Source organism: Bubalus kerabau, chromosome 21, assembly GCF_029407905.1.
Source record: "Bubalus kerabau isolate K-KA32 ecotype Philippines breed swamp buffalo chromosome 21, PCC_UOA_SB_1v2, whole genome shotgun sequence".
Taxonomy (NCBI): domain Eukaryota; kingdom Metazoa; phylum Chordata; class Mammalia; order Artiodactyla; family Bovidae; genus Bubalus; species Bubalus kerabau.
The window spans coordinates 55882989-55904640 of NC_073644.1; the positions used below are offsets into that span (position 1 = coordinate 55882989).

At 38.0% G+C, this 21652-nt stretch overlaps 1 protein-coding gene across 11 annotated transcripts in view; it reads left to right on the plus strand.

The window, feature by feature from the left end:
• The window catches only part of DCC (DCC netrin 1 receptor), a 1416568-nt gene that overhangs the window by 1125399 nt on the left and 269517 nt on the right, over positions 1 to 21652 (plus strand). The gene's annotated exons all lie outside the window — the stretch shown is intronic.

The window sequence follows — 21652 nt, forward strand, 5'->3', positions numbered from 1 at the left end:
CTCCTGGATAAAGGAATGATCTTTGTATTGGCCTGTTAAATCCCCATGAAAAAAGTCCCTATCTTTTTTTCTTATTTCCAAGTTTTAAATATCATGTAATATCACTATCTTTAGACAGATCAGAAATGAATCCTGGTTCGCTTTCCATTCCCCTTGTTTTGTTTTGTTTTGAGTCAATAAACAATAATTCAGTTCTCCTGAATTCTTTGGAAAGTAAGAACAATACAAAATTACTCTGAATGTCCTCCTTTCTTCTATACTAGGTCATGTGTAATGTCATGTGAGCTCATAAAGTTATGGATCAGCTGGAGTTTATTGACGAGGCTCAAGTGAGAGATGATTAGAGATAAATCAGGGTGATGATCCGGAGAAGGCAATGGAAACCCACTCCAGTATTCTTGCTTGGAAAATTCCCATGGATGGAGGAGCCTGGTAGGCTACAGTCCAAGGGGTCACTGAGTCGAACGCGACTGAGCGATGTCACTTTCACTTTTCACTTCCATGCATTGGAGAAGGAAACGGCAACCCACTCCAGTGTTCTTGCCTGGAGAATCCCAGGGATGGGGGAGCCTGGTGGGCTGCCATCTATGGGGTCGTACAGAGTAAGACATGACTGAAGCGACTTAGCAGCAGCAGCAGCAACAGGGTGATGATCATGCAAATGGAAAGGAAGATGGGTGGGAGATATACCCAGACAATAAAACCAATAGGACCTCATGCCTGCTTGTGTATAAAGAAGAGTGAGAAAGGAAAGATCCAAAGATGATGGTGGGATTACACTGGGAATAAATATAGCCTTTGACATTTTGTATTTCGTGCACTATGAAACAATGAGGTTAAAATGATGATAAGCAGTTAGAAATTTTTATTCTGAGACTTGCATCAGTATTGGAACCAGGCCTATAACTTTGCTAGAGACCTACTGATGCTGACAGGTGAAACCATGGAATCTGATTTAAAAATAGTCCCCTACAGAGGATGGAGAATGACAGAAATAAAGGACCTAAAAGATCAAACCTAACATAATCAATACTAGGTACTAGAAAAGGAAGAGACAATGAAGAAAAGGACAATCAGATAGTAAGAGAATTGGAATGTGGCAATCTAAATGCATGCAGACTACTTTGAAAATATAAACAAAGAAATAGAGTACTTTCAACACATATAGAAATTATGTCCCCAGTATTAATATTTCATGCTTCTTTCTAAATTACTATGTACAAACAAATTTTTTAGGTACTAGGCAGTGCATACTCTTTAAATTGGATGTTGGGAGCCTTGGAAACTCTGGATGGGTCATTATTTTACCAGGTACATTTCATTGCAGACAACAGTCCTAGCCACTGAAAGATTCATCATGCACCCTAAATGTCTGCAGTAAACTTGAGACAGGAATAGAATTGTCAGCCACCTTTGCCACTGGACCATGGGATGCACCTCAGCCTACATCTTCTGCAGAGTGGAACTCCCAGTCACCTCACTCAGCAGTCTCATAGCATCCCATGTACTTTGTCTGCAGGTTGAACGAGGATGGCTTATTATTCTGTTCACTCACCACGTTTGCTTGCCAAATGCAAACACAACCTGAGTATTCATCCAGCACCATCAATTTCACTACTGCTTCAACATTCCAGTAGTTGACCTGACAGCTGACGTAATTTTGACAAAATTAGAAAATTGTGAAATGGGTTTGTCTCATTCCATTTCTGACAGAGATGTTAAAGAATTATCTCCCTGCCCTGTGTTCTCTCTTCTTTGCAATCTTGATAATACAGTTGAGCAGCAAATTGGTGAGCTTATCGCCCAGTGAAATCTTTCCTTTTCCTTTTTTATTAATTTTTATTGGAACATTGCTTTGCAAGGTTGTGTTAGTTTCTGGTGTACAGCAAAGTAAATCAGTTGTGTGTGTGTGTGTGTGTGTGTATCCCCTCTTTTTCGGATTTCCTTCTCATTCAGGTCCACAGAGGATTGATTAGAATTCCTTATAAGTGTGAAAGCGGCTCAGTCATGTCTGACTCTTTATGACCCCATGACTATACAGTCCATGGAATTCTCCAGGCCAGAATACTGGAGTGGGTAGCCTTTCCTTTCTCCAGGGGATCTTCCCAACCCAGGAATTGAACTGGGGTCTCCTGCTTTGCAGGCAGATTCTTTACCAACTGAGCTATCAGGGAAGCCTCTAGAGTTCCCTATGCTATACAGCATTTTCTCATTAGTTATCTATTTTATACCTGTAGTGTATGTATGTCAGGCCCAATCTCCCAATTCATCCTACACTCCCACCCTTTGTGTCCATACATTTGTTCTCTGTGTCCATGTCTCTATTTCTGCTCTGCAAATAAGATCATCCATCTATTTTTATAGATTCCGCAAATATATGTTACTATACGGTATTTGTTTTTCTCTTTCCTACTTACTTATCTCTGCATGACAGCCTCTAGGTTCATCTACATCTCCTTTTTCAATGGACTCTGCCCACATGATTCTTTGATCATTTGGAGAAATAAAGCCCTCACTCTACAGAAAACCCCTGCTCCACAGGGCCTCAGCTCAGAGAACAGTTCATTGGTCATGCTGGTGTATTTATAGCCAGTGGGACTCTGGGTTGCTCCGCATGTTTGTAAAGCCACCAACGATGCTGATAGTTCATGTGAGAGCAGTGTTCTGCTGCTAAAAGTTTCCCAGAGAGAGAGAGAGAGAGAATGGTACATATTCCAGGATCTTGGCTGTAATATGTTTGCTTTTTTTGAGAAATAAAAACTGTGGGCTTTGTTCCATAGTTAGATATTCTATACTTAACATAAATAATTGGAATTGCAACAGATATTTTGTTTTCTTTTCCTTTAAAGGAACAATAATTTGTATGGCTTTCTCTTAAGTAGATAGGTGTTTAACAAGTAACAAAAATCTAGAAATACTCAGACTTATGACTGGACAGATATATTCATTCGCTTGCTTTAGAATTATATGAGACCAGGATGTGGGAGCGTGTGTTGATCTAAATTTGAAGAAAAGACTAGAATTTTCCCTTACATAGAAAGCAAAAGTTTTCTTTCAGATTGGAACTCATATCACTTAGTGGAGTGGTGTTGCCATGGCAAGGTGTTATACATGATTCTTCGATGGGGGCAATGTGGATTTAAGGCAGCATACCATCTGCATATACTCTGTGCAATGACAAGCCTGACTATAAAGGGCCATGTTGACACCTTTAGTAGACCCAGGATCAATGGTTACTCTTTCTGCATTAATGTAGTAGAGCTAAAGCCTCTTCTTTCTCCTGCACCTCCTTTTCCCCTTCTGCTCCCTCTCCTCTTCTGTTGCTAGAGTTCAAAAGTACTTCTAAATGAAAGGAAAAAACTCCCCACTGATGTCACTCTACTGCCTCTCCTTAACAGAATCAATTTCGATTCCTTTCTGTTGAGAACTCGCTTCTTGACTCAGCGTTTAGCCCTGCACAGCCTTTTGGAACAGCTCAGTCATCACTGCTTTGAATCTGGCTGCGTGGTGTTAGAAATAACATTGAGTAGATGGGAGAAGTGGGGGACAGAGGGGTGAAGTGACTTGTACCCACGAACTCGCAGCTTATAAGTGTTAGAAATGAGATTCAAATCTGGATTATTTTTGAAGTCTGCAGATTCATCTTTTCATGACACTGCCTCTTTGTTGAATGAATGACTTTTAGAAAGTGTAAAAGTTGGATTGCAGGAAAGACCATCTTGTTACATGCAAACTGCCATTTTTATTTTCTATAGGTATTTAGATTCAATGTTTATTTTCTTTCCCAGTGTTGGATTTATTCGATGGCCTAGAATTGTTAAAGAATCCTCCTGCATTGCAGGAAACTCGGGTTAGATCGCTACGTCCGGAAGGACCCTTGCAGAAGGGAATGGCAACCCACTCCAGTATTCTTGCCTGGAAAATCCCATGGACAGAGGAACCTGGCGGGCTACAGTCTATGGGGTCGCATAGAATCAGACAGGACTGAGAGACTAACACTTTGACTTTTCAGAATCTCATTACCGTTTACATTTCAAAGAAATTTCTGGGCTTCTTCATTGTTGTTTGATCAGTATATTGAGAACACGGAATGTTCAGGAAATGGTTGAAGAGGGTGGCCCCTCATTATAATACCAATATTGTTTCTATTCTCAAACCTTTGAATGTCTACCTGATTTAAATTCCTTTGTATTTAGGGTGGTATGAAGGAGCATAGTCTGAACATATGGGGAATTCTGATTTTTCCTATGAAAACCTCCTTTGTTTTATTTATATAGTTGCTATGCTTCTAGCACTGGTGTTTTCCTCTTTGAAAATTGTCCTCTGGTACAAAATACAATTTCAAAGATATTGTTATTTAACATGTTTGAAAAACAGAGTAAAGCTGATCATTTTTGGTTCATAATGTTGCTATTATGAAAAGTTTCTGAAATATCTTGGGTAAAACAGTAAAATGTCCTTGAAGCTTATGTTTCCTTAAAACCTAAAAAAGTTGGACTAGTTGAGGAATAAAAACCATTTTATGCATGTGAACTCTATTAAATTATCATTCTTGGAGGTAAAAACCAATTCATTATTGGCCATTCTATATGGCTTAACCTAAGAGGTCAACTTCTTTATGATTTGATATTCAATATTTGTATGTATTTATAGAAAGAAAAAGTAGCAATGTGCAGTCTCTTCTTTTTGCAAAACTCAGAAAAGCTTAAGGCACCAGCCAAATGTTTTAAGTTCTCTTGGAATCAGTTAGCTTGCTTGGGGGGATCCTCAGAATCTTGAACTTCTGCAATTTCATAAGAAAACAGCTTTCTAAATGCTTGTGCCGTGATGCAGTATATGGCCATCACTGTGTAATTAGAAACAATACATGAATTCTTAAATAGTGCTGCAAAGCATATATTGTTTGCCATAGACTTTCAATTTTTTGATATGTTGTCAAAGGCTTAGTAGTTTTGGAGTTACCACTAAGCTAGGACTAGACTTTAGTTATTATTTAATTATTTTATTCTGAATCTAATGGCATTCTATTCTTTCTGACATTTAGTAGAAATCCAGATTGCCTCTCTAAGACCAACATAAACAAAAAGTTACTGTGTGGCCATCTGAGCTTCAGCCTTCCCATCTGTAAATCTTTGTTGGTGGATAAGTAGTACAGGAGATTAAGGGGCTTCCCAGGTGGCACTACTGGTAAAGAACCCACCTGCCAATGCAGAAGACATAAGAGACAAGGGCTCAATCTCTGGGTCAGGAAGATCCCCTGGAGGTGGGCATGGCAACCCACTCCAGTATTTTTGCCTGGAGAATCCCATAGATGGAGGAGCCTGGTGGGTTGTAGTCCATGGGGTCACAGAGAATTGGACATGACTGAAGCGACTTAGCCTGCAGGCACATAGGAGATTAAAACTTTCAAGCAAGCAAAGACCTTCCCCCATGGACTTTGCAGTTGATTTTAATGTACTCCATGCAGATTTGCCCCATTCTGTCTTCGCTTTTTGACAAACTGACCTCACGTTTCTTTTTGATATGTGTTTGTAATGGTTGGGACCAAGTGAGTTAGCTCACTAAAGCTAACTGTTTAATAGTCAGGAATTTTGCAATGTGGTTATAAAATCGTTGCTGGCTTCAAATTGACCATGATGGAAGTATTGACTCAGAGAAATTGGGAGATAGTATCTATGGTTTTTGTTTTATTTTGTCAGAGAGGTGATTTACCAGTAAGCCACCAGAATTCACAAGGTTAGTTACTGAAGAATTCTCAGAAAACTTCTTACTTCTGATTATTGCACATAAGGAGTTAATTAAAAACCCCAAATCAGACTCTGAAAACTTGTATGCCTCTGAGTTGGTATAGAATAAAGAAAGTAACTTGGATAAATACTTATCCACTATAAATACTTCCAAAATGGAAGCACACATGCTCAGTTTAGAGAATTGTTTCAGTTTTTCCTTCTCAGCCTTTACAAGAACATTGGTAATTGTGCTGGAAGAAGAAATGGCCTCACCTGTCTCACTTTGATAAATAGTATCATGTTAATTCTCTCCCACTTCCACTGAGGTTATTATTTTCTGGTATGTATGATGTGTGTATATTTGTCTGACATTCCTGCTTACGAAACAGTAAAAAACATGGTGTGTCACATGGCTAGTAAGAGGCAGTAAATGGGATTTAAACCCAGGCCCACCTATTTCAAGGCTGTCTTCTTTCGAAACAGGAGCATTGGATAAGTAGGACCAATGACTTGAGTGTCATCTCCTCTCTCATGCCCTAATACATCTTCCCCCAATTAAGCTAACATGTTCTTGTAGAATTTTTCTGAAATGGAGATTTAGAAAATTAAAAACTTGTGTGGTTCATACCGAAAGAACCAAGAGTAACTTTGCCTCTATGTCCTCATTTGCAAGATATAGAAATCAAATAGAAAAGTTATTTAATATCTTTGGAGTTCATTAAAGTGTTATATATATCTGGCACATTAGAAGTTAATCATTTCTACATATTAGCAGGTCTTCACACTCTTTCTACTATCCCTCACTTTCAGACCAATATTTAAAATATTCATGTGCTTTGAGGTGAGGAACAACAAAGTGAAATAGTGATTCTGTTTTTCTCTCTAAGATATAAGATAAACGGGCAATAGTACTTAGCCTCATGTTGTCGAATATGTGCAAGGAGCAAGGAAGACCCCCAATTAAACCAATGCCACTGGGTACAGGATTTAAAGGACTGCGCTGAATGGCCCTTGTCATTAATCCTAAAAAAGGAAAACCACTGGACATAGAATGTGGTCTGGTGACGTCTGATCATTTGCCTTTCCTGGTAATATGCAGTGACTGTATCACGTGATCTTTACATAACTCGCTAATGAAAAAGGAATAAAAGGAGATATAAAACAAAAAACCAGTAAATCAGCACTGACCTAATTACTGCAAAGTGAATGTTTTTACAACTGATCTGCAGGAAACTCAGGAGTGAGCAAATATTTTTATTCAAGCCTTTCAATATTTCATGTGAATCATAAAGCTTAGAGCAAAAAGAAAAGAGTTTATCCAGAATTCGTGACTAAGATAAATCTCAAATTTAAAGAGTAGAGATGTTTACCAGTAGGGTGGCTGTAACATGATAGACAAGACAAATGTTGCCATCTGCTTGGCTCTTGACAAGTGTATTCTTATTTATTCCAGGGAAGGAAGGAAAGACTAATTTCTATTTGTTTTTTCTTTCAAACTTCAGTCTTAGTATCTTCAATTTAAAACATTTCTTTAGGAAAATAAAACTAAAAATAAAAAAAGAGGCATTCCTTTAGAAAGGAAGCATTACTGATTTGATCCACATTTTAAAGTTTTCTTTTTTATAATTTAATTTTTAAAGACAATACATAATAAATGCAGTTAGAAAATTTAAAGTAGAATAACTTAGAAGGCCTTCTGGTTATGCTTCCATCATTCTCCTAGACTCATTCCTTCATCCCACACAAAAAAATATGGTCTACTATTACAACTATACAGAATAAAGAGCTATAAGAAAATTGTTGTTGTTCAGTTGCTCATTCATGTCCAACCCTTTGCGACTCCATGGACTGCAGCATTCCTGACTTCCCTTTCTTCACTATCTCCCAGAGTTTGCAGAAACTCATGTCCAATGAGTCGGTGACTCCATACAACCATCTCATCCTCTGTCGTCCCCTTCTCCTCTCGCCTTGAGTCTTTCCCTACATTAGGGTCTTTTCAAATGAGTCAGCTCTTCACTTCAGGTGGCCAAAGAATTGGAGTTTCAGCTTCATCATCACTCCTTCCAATAAATATTCAGAGTTGATTTCCTTTAGGATTGACTGGTTTAATTTCCTTGTTGTCCAAGGGACTCTCAAGAGTCTTCTCCAACACCACAGTTTGAAAGCATCAATTCTTCGACGCTCAGCGTTCTTTATAGTCCAACTCTCACATCCATACATGACTACTGGAAAAACCATAGCTTTGACTAGATGGGCCTTTGTCAGCAAAGTAATGCCTCTTGCTTTTTAATATGCTGTCTAGGTAGGTTATAACTTTTCTTCCAAGGAGCAAGCATCTTTTAATTCCATGGCTGCAGTCACCATCCACAGTGATTTTGGAGCCTAAGAAAATAAAGTCGGTCACTGTTTCCATTGTTTCCCCATCTACTTGCCATGAAGAGATGGGACCAGATTCCATGATCTTCATTTTTTGAATGTTGAGTTTTAAGCCAGCTTTTTCACTCTCCTCTTTGACCTTCATCAAGAGGCCCCTTAGTTCCTATTTACTTTCTACCATAAGGGTTGTGTCATTTGCATATCTGTAGTTATTGATATGTCCCTCATCAATCTTAATTTCAGTTTGTGCTGTTTTGAAGGATAATATAGATTCTCTTTAGGTCCCTGCAGAATGTACTTCCTGCTTATAATAAGCAAGATCCACATATGTAGGTGTATTTCTCTACTTTACAAACATATATAAAATTTCTTTAATTAAATTCCACTCTAGAGGTTTTAGTAGATATATACAATAAGTGGCAATTAGCTAAAAATTTGAAGACAGATGATGGGTACGTTGAGGTTCATTATGCTATTCTATTTTATTTCTTTGGGGTACAGTTATTTTTTTGTAATATCTTTATTGAGATATAATTCACATACTATTAAATTCATGTATTTACAGTTAAAGCCATCACCACAGCTAGCTGTATTATTTTGCTGCTGCTGCTGCTAAGTCACTTTAGTCGTGTCCGACTCTGTGCGACCCCATAGACGGCAGCCCACCTGGCTCCCCCGTCCCTGGGATTCTCCAGGCAAGAACACTGGAGTGGGTTGCCATTTCCTTCTCCAATGCATGAAAGTGAAAAGTGAAAGTGAAGTCGCTCAGTCGTGCCTGACTCTTAGCGACCCCATGGACTGCAGCCCACCAGGCTCCTCCGTCCATGGGATTTTCCAGGCAAGAGTACTGGAGTGGGGTGCCATTGCCTTCTCTGTGTATTATTTTATCACCCCTCAAAAAATATCTGTACAGTGTAGCAGTTACCCCTCATTTTCCTCTCACGTTGTTCTTGCACCAGCCAAAGGCAATGTCTAGTCTCCTTCTGTCTCTCAAATTTCCCTGTTTGGCATATTTTGTATAAATGAAACTATACACTGTATCATCTTTTGAGAGTGACTTCTTTCAATTAGCATAATATTTTCAGGATTCATCCATGTTGTAACAACATGTATCAGTACTTCATTTCGTTTCAAGGTCAAATAATATTCCATTGAATGGACTTGTCATATTTTGTTCATTCATCAAAGTATTTGAGTTATATCCACTCTTTTTCACTGTTACAAATAATGCTGTTATAAGTATTTGTGTGCAACTTTTTGTGTGAATATATGTGATCACTTCTCTTTGAGAATAGGCAGAAATTGCTTGGTCATATTTAATTGTATTTTTAGTCTTTTGAGGAACTGAGTGACTATTTTTCAAAGCAGTTATATAAGTTTACATTCTTATCAGCAGTGTATGAAAGTTCTGATTTCTCCATATCCTTACCAGTGCTGTTACTGTCTTTTGATTAAAGCTATCCTGGGCATCTCATGCTATTCTTAATTTGTTATTTGAATATTTTCATAATGAAGAGTTTCGAAACAGAAATAATATCAGTCATCAGTACAAATATTTCATTTTTACCAGAAATTATTGTGAAAAAGTTACTATAACTCATGCTTCAGTTAATTTTGTGAGGTCCTAAATCCTTAGAAAAAATGTTGTAACGGTATGAAACTGTGTAGAATATACATTTTTTTTTAATTTAGAAGAGTTATTGCTTCTAATACTAATACCTAATTTACTATTAAGTCTTCTCAGAATACTAAAATGCAAACATGTAATAGTTTGCACAGCAGCATGTTTGGAACTATGGCCTAGTTTTAAGTTATTTTAGCTAAAAAATAATTTTTTCTCTTTAAAAAAACTGTGTTTGAAACTATTAGTTAGGTTCACATCATACCTAAAGAAGAGAATTTAATATCTCTTACGAAAATGACTTTTGACTAGACTGTCATATCAGTGATAAAAGATCAGAAAAACGTTTCCTTTTCTAAAACATGCATATTTATAAGGCAGATTAGAAATGGGGCTCTTTGTTATCTAGGACCTTCCTTCTCATGCCTTTTGTTCTGATGGACAATAGCTTATTCTGAACTACTTCCTCATCTTCCAGGAAACTGGCAGATTAATTACATTGAAATGATCATTGATCAGCTTCTCTCTATGTTGTATAATTTAGGGGAAATCCATTAACATTTTTTAAAATAAAAATCTTTTAAAAATATTTTATCAAATTGGTCTTAATTCCAATTTTAATAGACTAATTATTCTGGAATTGTTTTATCATTTTTTATAATCCAGTGGAGCTGATATAGACATCATTTTGAGTAATCTGTCATAAAATAATGAGTAATTAAAATTATAGCCAACTACAGGTGCTGTTAATTGTTAATCAATTATACATATAATGATTGCATATCTAATTTAAATACTGATTGAAGTATTGACAGTTACCCATTTTTTTTTGAAAGTAAACTACCTCTTACTGGTCTTAAATTGCAAATAATTATTGAGAATATATTCTCAACAACTCTCTGAGTAGCTTCTCTGAACTTTAATGGAAAATGGACCTGCTCTTTCTGCATGTATAAATAAAATTGGTACAGTTGATCAGAACTGGCCTGACTGACTGGCTGTTGAATAAGTCAGTGAATTTTAATTGCTTTATTTACATATTAACAGAAAACATCCTGCAGATGGTTCTATGGGCCCTCGGTATCCGAATCTGGCAAATTTGGGGACCATTATATAGGAATGTAGCAGTCATTAAACATTGACAGAATCCCTGTTTTGCCAGGAGGCTGCAGTTGATATCACTGTCAACCTGCTGAGCAGTCTTTACAATAATTAATTAGCTCACATATTTATGGCAATTTGGTGGTTAGAGTATCTGCATGAAGGAAAAAAAGAGTTGACATTTATTCTTTTGAAAAAATGGTTGATGAAATTCTCAAACAGTCTAAGCATAGAAGGGAGTATTCTGTCTATACCATCATAACTAAATACTATTTTATACTTTGCAATCATTGAATCAGATGAATGGGAGACACCTTAGCAAGAGTAAGTGAGGTCTGGGTAAGATGATTTCATGGTTCATCAAATAAAGACCATTCTAATTTAATGACATAAACTCTTAATATAAAGTCAGAATGTATTTTTCCAAAAAGAGGCCATAGTAAGGTATGCCTTTTTAGCTTAATAGATTTAGTAAAGCCAATCTATCAACAGCATCATTAAATCTATCTCTGGAAATGACCATGCTCCTCAAGCAGAATGTTTTAGGTGAATATGCCCCTCTTACAGCACCACATCTGGAACACAGCAGACAGTCAGGATGTTTAATGAATAACTTGATAAAGTATTGTTGTAAATAATAGCAAGATTTATTTGGGCAGTAATCCAAAGAGAATAAATCATTAACAATCCAAAAAGATTTTTAATTTTTAAAATCAGCTCATCTGATTATTCCTGTATCAGTGATGTTTCAGATGTAACAAGAACAGGAACCTCTTCTGTCTGCTGCTGTAATTCACCCAATACCTAAGAATTTTCAAGTATAGGATGAGATAAGGGGAATAAACTTGGAAGAAAACACAATTTGAAAATTTTTATTCCAAGAGCTCTTTTAAAAAAAAAAATTGAGACTAGCTTAAGGCCACATTTTGAAAAGAAGGCATCTGGAACTCCAAGCAAGTACTGTATTTAACCAGAGTAACAGAAATGAAAAACAGAGACTGCTGTTATTCTATTTAGTGATATGGTGTGTCATTTAGGAAACCATTGTGCATCACCTTGTTTTTAACTTAACACCTCTGTTAACAGCTGGATATTGATGGTTTGGATGTAAACTGTAAATAGCAATGTATAGTGTTGGTCTATCTTCTGGCATTACCTGAAAATTACAATTGAGGAGACTTCCACTTACTTCATCCTTGGAAGGTATATTTCTCAATCTTTCATTTCTAATAAGAAAGCACCACAAAACACTTGTGATTCCGGAGACAACCCGCTGTTAATATGAGTTATGTGAATCTGACCTATAATTTCACCTGACATTCGGAACTCAAATATTTTCCCTTATTTCTCCAACACAATTAAAATATTTAGTCTCACTTCATTTTATGAGACATAAATAGGTATGTAAGTACTCTGTAATTACTGTACATTGTAACAAATGACCTCATAAATACATTGTAATGTCCCATGTAATTACATGGTAAGTCATGTCTGTGAGATGGCTGCTCTGAGATTGAAAGCATGCTGGTTTCAGAGATTAATTACTTAGGGCCTGATTTGACAGTTTGCTTGAAGATATGCCTCTGTTAAATAGCTGCATCTGGCATTTTTTAAAAAATGTTTCATACTAAGATTTTATTTATAGTATAGATTCAGCTATTTATCCCTAAATATTGGACACGTCTAACTTTTGATATATGTAAAAATAAAAAAGGCTTGTTCCATACAGAGTGAGACTGATTTGCAACCATATTTCTTCAGTCATACATTAGATGGAAATTGTTTTTGTAACAGTAATTTTAAAGGTTCTGGTTTTATTACTCTAAGGATAATTTTGAGTATATAATGTTGTAAAAATTATGGTTTTATTGACCAGTGTATAACATTTAAGCTAATGTTTCATTATGTCAAGACCAAGTTGGTATATCATGATCATTTTAGCATGAGTGCATTATTGCAATACCCTGAATTCTCACTGGTGATTCATGATAAATACATTTTATCTCATATGTGGAAGAATTTTCATATGGCACAAATCAGTACTTAAACTCTAATCTATTTGCCTCAGGATGCTTAAGTATCTGGTGAAATCAATTATCCTGAAGTTATCCCATTCAACTTACTGCTCAAACAGTATCCTGGTATCTATATTCTAAAACAAAAAAGGAACGGGAAATAAGTTGTCCCTGTATATTCTGCCTTAAATTATATATCAGCCTATTTTCTTATGCCTTTCAAAGGTATAATTTTACAGATAACTCCCCTTATGTATTTGTGTTCTGGCTTTCTGAACTCTAGTTCCTGCATCACGGCTATTACATTGCTTTTAGCATTTTTATTTAGTAGACATGCATAGTCTGAGAAAGGATCTAGTGATCTGAAAGAGTTAATGAGCCTCTCTAAACATCCAGCTCACTTCCAGGGAATGACTTAGACTGGAAAATAAAGTCTATTGATAATGACAAATTCTGAAATGTATTACTCATAACATCGCTTTATCATGAACTCTAGGGAACAACCAAATTGCTTTATTGTAATGGAATTTTGTTGAAATGTGAATATCGCCTAGAAATTGCATTCCCAGTTTCTAGGACCAAAAAGAAACAGGCCTGGCTACTAGGTTATAGAGAGCAAATTATCACATGAAAAAATGCTATTTTTAATTCAGGAGTTTGCAAAAAGAAGATGCTAGGTACACAGCAATCCTACCTCTCTCTCTCTTTTTTCTTTAAGCCGGACTATATTCTGCATCTGTGGATGATTTTCTTGGTCTGTTGAGGACAACTTGGTCTGTTGAGGAATATTTAATTTTATTTAGTTGTCCAAAAAAGTCTAGGTAGCAGGAATGATTGATTTTTCTTTATTTTTTCTTTCAGTAATTGAGACCATCAGATCAGATCAGTCGCTCAGTCGTGTCCGACTCTTTGCGACCCCATGAATTGCAGCACGCCAGGCCTAGTTACATATCTGAGAATCAGGTCCAACAAAGGTTTGGTAGTCAGTAGAGAAAACACTGTATGGGCCACTCATCACAATACAGTAAAATCTACCGTAAAGCAGTCACCTTTTCACCACAGAATGGTTTTTGAGTGTCAAAGATGTTTTCCAGGGGAATGCAGTCTAGTTGTTGCACTCAGACAAAGTACATTTAGAGATAATTCAGACTCACTGAGAACCATTCATTCATTTATTTGCTTTTGTGTCTTTAATACCTAATCTTGTGAAGCCAATGACCTAATACTCAGCTCTTTGAAAAATGTCAGTTTTCTGTGCCCTTTTGTAGAATTCAAAGCACGGGTACATTCTATCGCGACTACTAGCAGTAGTAATCAGTATTGTTGTAATTATAAACTTAAAAAATTTTAAGAGAATAAAACTTTGAATTTTGCAATGTTTTTGAGTTTCTAAGCCCTTTCTTACTGATCACCTCTCCACAACTAGGTGATAGATAGGGAAGATCCTCTGATATTAGTTGATGCTACTAGGCAAGAGCTTCCTAATGCCACTTAACAAATTAGTGAAAGGCTGAGAGTGGAACAGGATGCTGCTTGTCACCTGTCTTGTTACACTCCATGAGTATCTTTTAATGTATTTGCAGAACTCTATCCTCCCTTTTTGTAAATAAAATTCAAAACTGCATGCTTGAGAGAACATCTCATAAGATTTTCTAAGCATTTGCTATAATAATTAAGGAAATCCCGGTATGCTTCCATGCCTGGTATCTGTACTGTACTTAACATTTGGAGTCAAGTCTTAAAGAGATGACCAGTGTTTATTGTCCAGAATGGGCATGCAAGTTTGGAAGCAGTGTTGAATTAGCCACACCTCTCAAAGAGACTCTACAGGCCACCCTAAGCTATTGTCCACTCTTCTAATAGAACTCTGAGCCTCATCTTTAAGTAACTCAAGAAATATTTGAAAAATGTTTCTTAGTATACAAAATACTAGCCTACCAGCCTGCTACATGGTCAGTATACACAGGCTAGCCTTTGTCTTCTTAGACAGTAAATGGATTGGGGACCTCACAGTTAAAGTTTGGAAACATACTTGATCTTAATTTACTGGTTCAAGACCCCTGTGTTTCTAAAATGAAGTAGAATAAGTAAGTTATCAGCTTCCCTTTCCCCCTCAGACTTGGAAGGTTGAGCTCCCAGAATCTGATGGAAGGAGTAGACGGGAACGGTGACATGTCAGTTTCCCAGCATCGGTTTAAATACAGCCCAGTTGGGTCAGATGGTAAAGCGTCCGTCTACAATGTGAGAGACCTGGGTTCAATCCCTGGGTTGGGAAGATTCCCTGGAGAAGGAAATGGCAGCCCACCCCAGTACTCTTGCCTTGAAAATCCCATGGACGGAGGAGCTTGGTGCAGGCTACTATCCATGGGGTGGCAAAGAGTCGGGCGCGACTGAGCGACTTCACTTCCACTTTCAGTTTACCTTAGCTAAGATTCCCTGGAGAAGGGAATGGCTACCTGCCAGAGAAGGCTGGCAGGCTACAGTCCTTGGGGTTGCAAAGAGTTGGACACAACTGAGCGACTAAGACTTACCTCAGCTAAGAAATATAAAAGTGGAACTTAAAAAAGCATTTCCCAGATGACCTTTCTGTTTATGAATTTTTAACTGACTTGTGCCCATTATATACTTCTTAAGACAGATCTGTGGGAAGAATGTGTATGGAGTTCAGGGGCAGTGTCAGGAGTGTTAGGGCCCTAAACCAGGATATGTATTAAATTCTAATGTACTTTGCAGAAGATAATTTGCCAAGTATTCACAATGAGGATATCCTTATCATTGTGACAACCAAAGAGTTAGTCATTCAGTTGTGTCTGACTCTCTGGGACCCCATAGACTGTAGCCTACCAGGCTCCTCTGTCCATGGTATTCTCCAGGTAAGAATACTAGACTAAGTAGCCAGTACCTTCAGGGGTTCTTGCTGACCCAGGGATCAAACCTGGTCTCCTGTCTTGCCTGCAGATTCTTCACCATCTGATCCACCAGCAAAGGCCCAGTTACTAAAACTGGGACCTACATCAAAGTGAATTTGCAGTATTACTGAAGTTGAGCAACCTGAGAAATTATTCCAGTGTGGCTCAGCATATTATGTAATCAGGGACAGGATTTTTCCAAAGTAGGTCAAGTAGGGCTTAATTTCTAGATAGGAGTCCCACCGGCACTAGCTGCAAAGACTAGGAGTCACCAGGACAGAGATTAAGGATAGACTATTTTACAACTAAACAAACCTATTGATGAAAAAACTGTATTATTTCAAAGCCATTATATAAGATCACATCAGGTTAGTTTGCATTTTTGTCAATAAAAGAGAGCAATCCTTTTCCTGAATTTAAGACATGTTCATAAATTTTTATTTAAAATCGTTTGATTCAATTTGTATATAGCTATACTTTTATTATTGCTCAGATACTTAGCCCAAACCTTATGTGGTACTAGCAGTTTTCATGCTAGAAATGTGTCATGCAGTATATTTTTTTACATGGCTGTAGGTCATTTTGGATAACAGATGCTTACATGAAATCAAGAATGTCAGTTATAGTATGCTACCCAATTTTTAACTTTGCTTATCACAAGAGAATGCATATTTATAATAGTGAAGTAAAGGCCTGTCAAATCTGTAAGAATAGTATAAAACTGCAGTTCAAAAAATGTGTTTTATGCATATACTTTCGTAACACCTTGGTGTTGTATCAAATCCATACTTGGTTAGTGCCATCAGTATGTAGGTTTATAAAGTAGCAAAAGCATTAAAGCGTCTGTCTACAATGTGGGAGACCTGGGTTCGATCCCTGGGTTGGGAAGCTCCCTGGAGAAGGAAATGGCAACCCGCTCCAGTACTCTTGCCTAGAAAATCCCATGGGTGGAGGAGCCTGGTGTCCATGGGGTCACAAAGATCGGACAGGACTGAGCGACTTCACTTCACACAGTTATACACATCATCAGTTCAGTCGCTCAGTCATGTCCAACTCTTTGCAACCCCATGGACTGTAGCACACCAGGCTTCCCTGTCCATCACCAACTCCCAGAGCTTGCTCAAACTCATGCCCATTGAGTTAGTGATGCCATCCAACCATCTCATCCTCTGTCATCCCCTTCTCCTCCTGCCTTCAAACTTTCCCAGCATCAGGGTCTTTTCCAGTGACTCAGCTCTTCACATCAGGTGGCCAAAGTATTGGAGTTTCAGCTTCAGCATCAGTCCTTCCAATGAACACCCAGGACTGATCTCCTTTGGGATATACTGGTTGGATCTCCTTGCAGTCCAAGGGACTCTCAAGAGTCTTCTCCAACACCACAGTTCAAAAGCATCAATTCTTCGGTAGTCAGCTTTCTTTATGGTCCAACTCTCACATCCAAACATGCCTACAGGAAAAACTGTAGCTTTGACTATATGGACATTTGTCAGTAAAGTAATCTCTGCTTTTTAATATACTGTCTAGTTTTGTCATAGATTTTCTTCCAAGGAGAAAGCGTCTTTTAATTTCATAGCTGCAGTCCCATCTGCAGTGATTTTGGAGCCCAAGAAAATAAACTCTGTCACTATTTCCATTGTTTCCCCATCTATTTTCCATGAAGTGATGGGACTGGATGCCATTATCTTAATTTTTGAATGTCAAGTTTTGTTTTGTTTTTTTTTTATTTTTAAACCTTAAACACTGTATTAGTTTTGCCAAACATCAAAATGAATCCGCCACAGGTTTAAGCCAACTTTTTCACTCTCCTCTTTCACTTTTCATCAAAAGACTGTATAGTTCCTTATATACATAATAGAGCTTAAAATACTATTTTATTAGCTAATTAATTTCTATTCTATTCCAGTTTGAATTTCAAGTAGACATTTTCAGCATCTATAAAGATACTAAGTATTTGGGTATATATCAAAGGTTGAATATTAAATGCTGTTATTATGCAATTTTGATATTATTAAGATATTATTCTAAATGATAAAAATCAGGAAAATACCCTTTCCAATATTAACTGGAATACTATCAATATGGGTAGCTAGCTTTGTTTTCTACATCCTCTGTGAATTGTCATTTATTGATGTTACCAGCAGATCGGTGAACTTTTTTGAAAGTGGATTATTTTTCAGACAACCTTATCACAGTTAATGCATTATCATCTACCATGTTGCTTATGCCAGAAACCTAGGAGTCATTTTTGATGACTTTTCCTCCTTTGCCCTTGACAGTCGATCAATCACCAAGTGCTGTCAAAATAGATATTTTGATAGACATCTAAAAATAGATATTGCATCTCTTCACTTTTCTGCCCTCCTCCACCATTTTCAAGGTCTCTTCTTTATGGCCTTTGCCTAAAAATTCAATTGGCTACAATAGGAAGTGTGGCTGATATTCTACAGAATAAATTGCTCAACAAATATTCATGGAAGAAAAGGAGTTTAAAAAGTGTTGCTAGGTGATTTACCTTTCTCAGGGCCCCTTTTGATTTTGGAAGAAAAATTGTCGTGTCGACACACAAATAAGAAGGTCCACGTTTGGAGCATTGTTACTAGATGTGCTATTTTTTCTCCTTCCTACCCTGCTTCCTTTTGCCTTTCTTTAATTTGTTGGCTTCCCGACAAAGGATGAAGAATTCAAGAGATGTTCATATCCATGATTCAAAATAAATCTGCCTTCCTTGTATTTGCCATGATATTAACAATGTAGAGAGACAAAGGATTAAAAAGTTTTCTCTTCTCATGGATTTTATGATCGTTGATCAAAGTATTGATGCAGACCAAAAAAGTCAGAAACAGCATATGGGACTGATTGTGTGATAAAACAAGGGTGGCACTTTTTTCCCCTACAAATATCTATTTTACATTCTTTTGCTATACCTTTATAGGGTGTTTACTTGGAAAGGCATAGAAAAGGCACAAGGGAGAAGAAATTGATGACTCTGACATGAAGCTTTGGGGAGCAGTTATCAACAGGAGGACAAAGAGTAAATAAAAATGTTTGTGGATGAAATAGAAAACATTTCTAATGATTCCAATTGGCGTTGAAGATTTACATCCTGAAGAAGGGCTTAGGAGTGGGTTGCCATTTCCTTCTCCAATGCATGAAAGTGAAAAAATAAAGTGAAGTCGCTCAGTTGTGTCCGACTCCTAGTGACCCCATGGACTGCAGCCCACCAGGCCCTTCTGTCCATGGGATTTTCCAGGCAAGAGTACTGGAGTAGGGTGCCATTGCCTTCTCCGAGGTTTATAGGGAAAGCACAGATATAACAAAATCATTTTAAGGAGATGGTTGGAAAATATTTGTATGATAAAACTTTGTTACTTTATATAATATATACTTGAGTACATTACTGAGAGTGCTATGACACATTTGATTGCTTACTTATATTTAATGTAAAGGTGCGAGGAATAGTTGACATTAATGGATGAAGCTACAGAACAAGTGCTGTCTTTAGGCATGATTCTAAAATCCCACTGCCTAAAGCTGGACATCCTGGAATATGAAGTCAAGTGGGGCTTATGAAGTATTACTATGCTTTCTGCCTAGAAAAGTTCCTTTAGCATTTGTTGTAAAATTGCTTTAGTGGCACTAAATTCTCTTAATTCTTGCTTGTCTATAAAACTTGCGATATCTCCATCAAATCTGATCTAGAGTCTTGCTGGGTAGAGTATTCTTGGTTACAGGATCTTCCCTTTCATCACTTGGGATATATTGTGCCATCCCCTCCTAGCTTGCAGAATTACTGTTGAGAAATCAGCTTATAACTTATGGGAACTCCCTTGTTGCTTTTAATATTTTATCTTTGTCTTTAATTTTCACCATTTTGATTGCTGTGTGTCTCATTGTGTGAATCCTTGGGTTTATCCTGCCTGGGACCCTATGTGGCTTCCCTGGTAACTCAGCTGGTAAAGAATCTGCCTGCAATGCAGGAGACCCCGGTTTGATTCCTGGGTCAGGAAGATCCCCTGGAGAAGAGATAGGCTAACCACTGCAGTATTCTTGGGCTTCCCTGGTGGCTCAGCTAGTAAAGAATCTGCCTGCAATGCGGAAGACCTGAGTTTGATCCCTGGGTTCAGAAGGTCCCCCAGCTTCCTGGATTTGGTTGACTAATTCCTTTCCCATGTTAGGGAAGTTTTCAGCTATTATCTCTTCAAATATTTTTGGGGGGTCCTTTCTGTCTTCTCCTGGGACCCTATAATGACAATGTTGATGTGTTTAATGTTGTCCCAGAGGTCTCTTAGGCTGTTTTATTTTTTATTTTTTCATTATTTTTCCTATATTCTGTTGTGCAGCAGTGATTTCCACCATTCTGTCCTCCAGATCACTTATCCATTCTTCTCCCTTAGTTATTTTGCTATAGATTCCTTCTAGTGCCTTTTTCATCTCTGTTTGTAAACATTTTTGGTCTTTGGCAAACATCTTTTGCATCTTCTCAATTTTTGCCTCCATGCTTTTTCTGAGATCCTGGATCATCTTCACTATGATTATTTTGAATTATTTTTCTGGAAGGTTGCTGCTGCTGCTGCTGCTAAGTCTCTTCAGTCATGTCCGACTCTGTGTGACCCCATAGACAGCATGGGATTGTCCCTGGGATTCTCCAGGCAAGAGTACTGGAGTGGGTTGCCATTTTTGCCTATCTCCAATTCATTTACTTGTTTTTCTGGGGATTTATCTTGTTCCATTATCTGGGATATAATGCCATTTCTTTTCATTTTGGTTAAATTTCTGTGAGTGTGGTGTTCATTCAGGAGGCCATGGGATTGTAGTTCTTGCTTCCATCTGCCTCTGGTGGATGAGAATAAGAGACTTGTGCAAGCTTCCTGATGGGAGGGACTGGCTGTGGGGAAAACTGGGTCTTCCTCTGGTGGGCAGGGCCTTCCTTGCCCAGTAAATCATTAATCCTATTGTCTGCTGATGTGTGGGGCTGTGCCTCCTCTCTGTTAGTTGTTCTGGGGTGACTCAGTCCTGGAGTCTACAGGCTCTATGGTAGGGCCAATGGCCACTGCCAAGAGAGCTTACGGCAGCACGCACCTCCCAGGACTGCTGCTGCCAGCGTCCCTTGCCCCGCGGCAGCCCACTGCCAACCCATACGTCCACAGGAGACGCATAGACAGGTCTGGCTCAGCCTCCTGTAGGGTCACTTATCCTTTCCCCTGAGTACTGGTGCACACAAGGTTTTGTTTGTGCCCTCTAAGAGCGGAGTCTCTGTTTCCCCCAATCCTGTGTAAGTCCTGTAATCAAGTTCTGCTGGCCTTCAAAGTCAAATCCCCTGGGGATTCCCAGTCCCTTTGCTGGATTCCCAGGCTGGAAAGCCTGGTGTGGGGCCTAGAACCTTCACAACAGTGCAAGAACTTCTTTGGTATTACAGTTCTCCAGTTTGTGGGTTGCCCACCTAGCAGCTATGGGAATTGATTTTATCATGATTGCATGCCTCCTATCATCTCATTGCCATTTCTCCTTTGACCTTGGACATGGGATGTGTTTTTTTTCTTGTGTTCCAGTGCCCTTCTGCCATTGATTGTTCAGTAGCTAGTTGCAATTTTGGTGTTCTTGCAGGAAAAAATGAGCACATGTCCTTCTACTCTGCCATCATGAACCAATCCTCCCCTGCCTTTTTAGTCTCTGCCTCCTTATCTTTTTAAAATTTTTATTTGTTAATTTATTTTTATTGGAGTAAAGTTGCTTTACAATAGTGTGTCAGTTTCTGCTGTACAGCAAAGTGAAACAGCTAAACATATACATATACCCCCTCTTTTTTGGATGTACTTCACATTTAGGTCATCGCAGAACATTGAGTCAGAGAAGGCAATGGCACCCCACTCCAGTACTCTTGCCTGGAAAATCCCATGGACA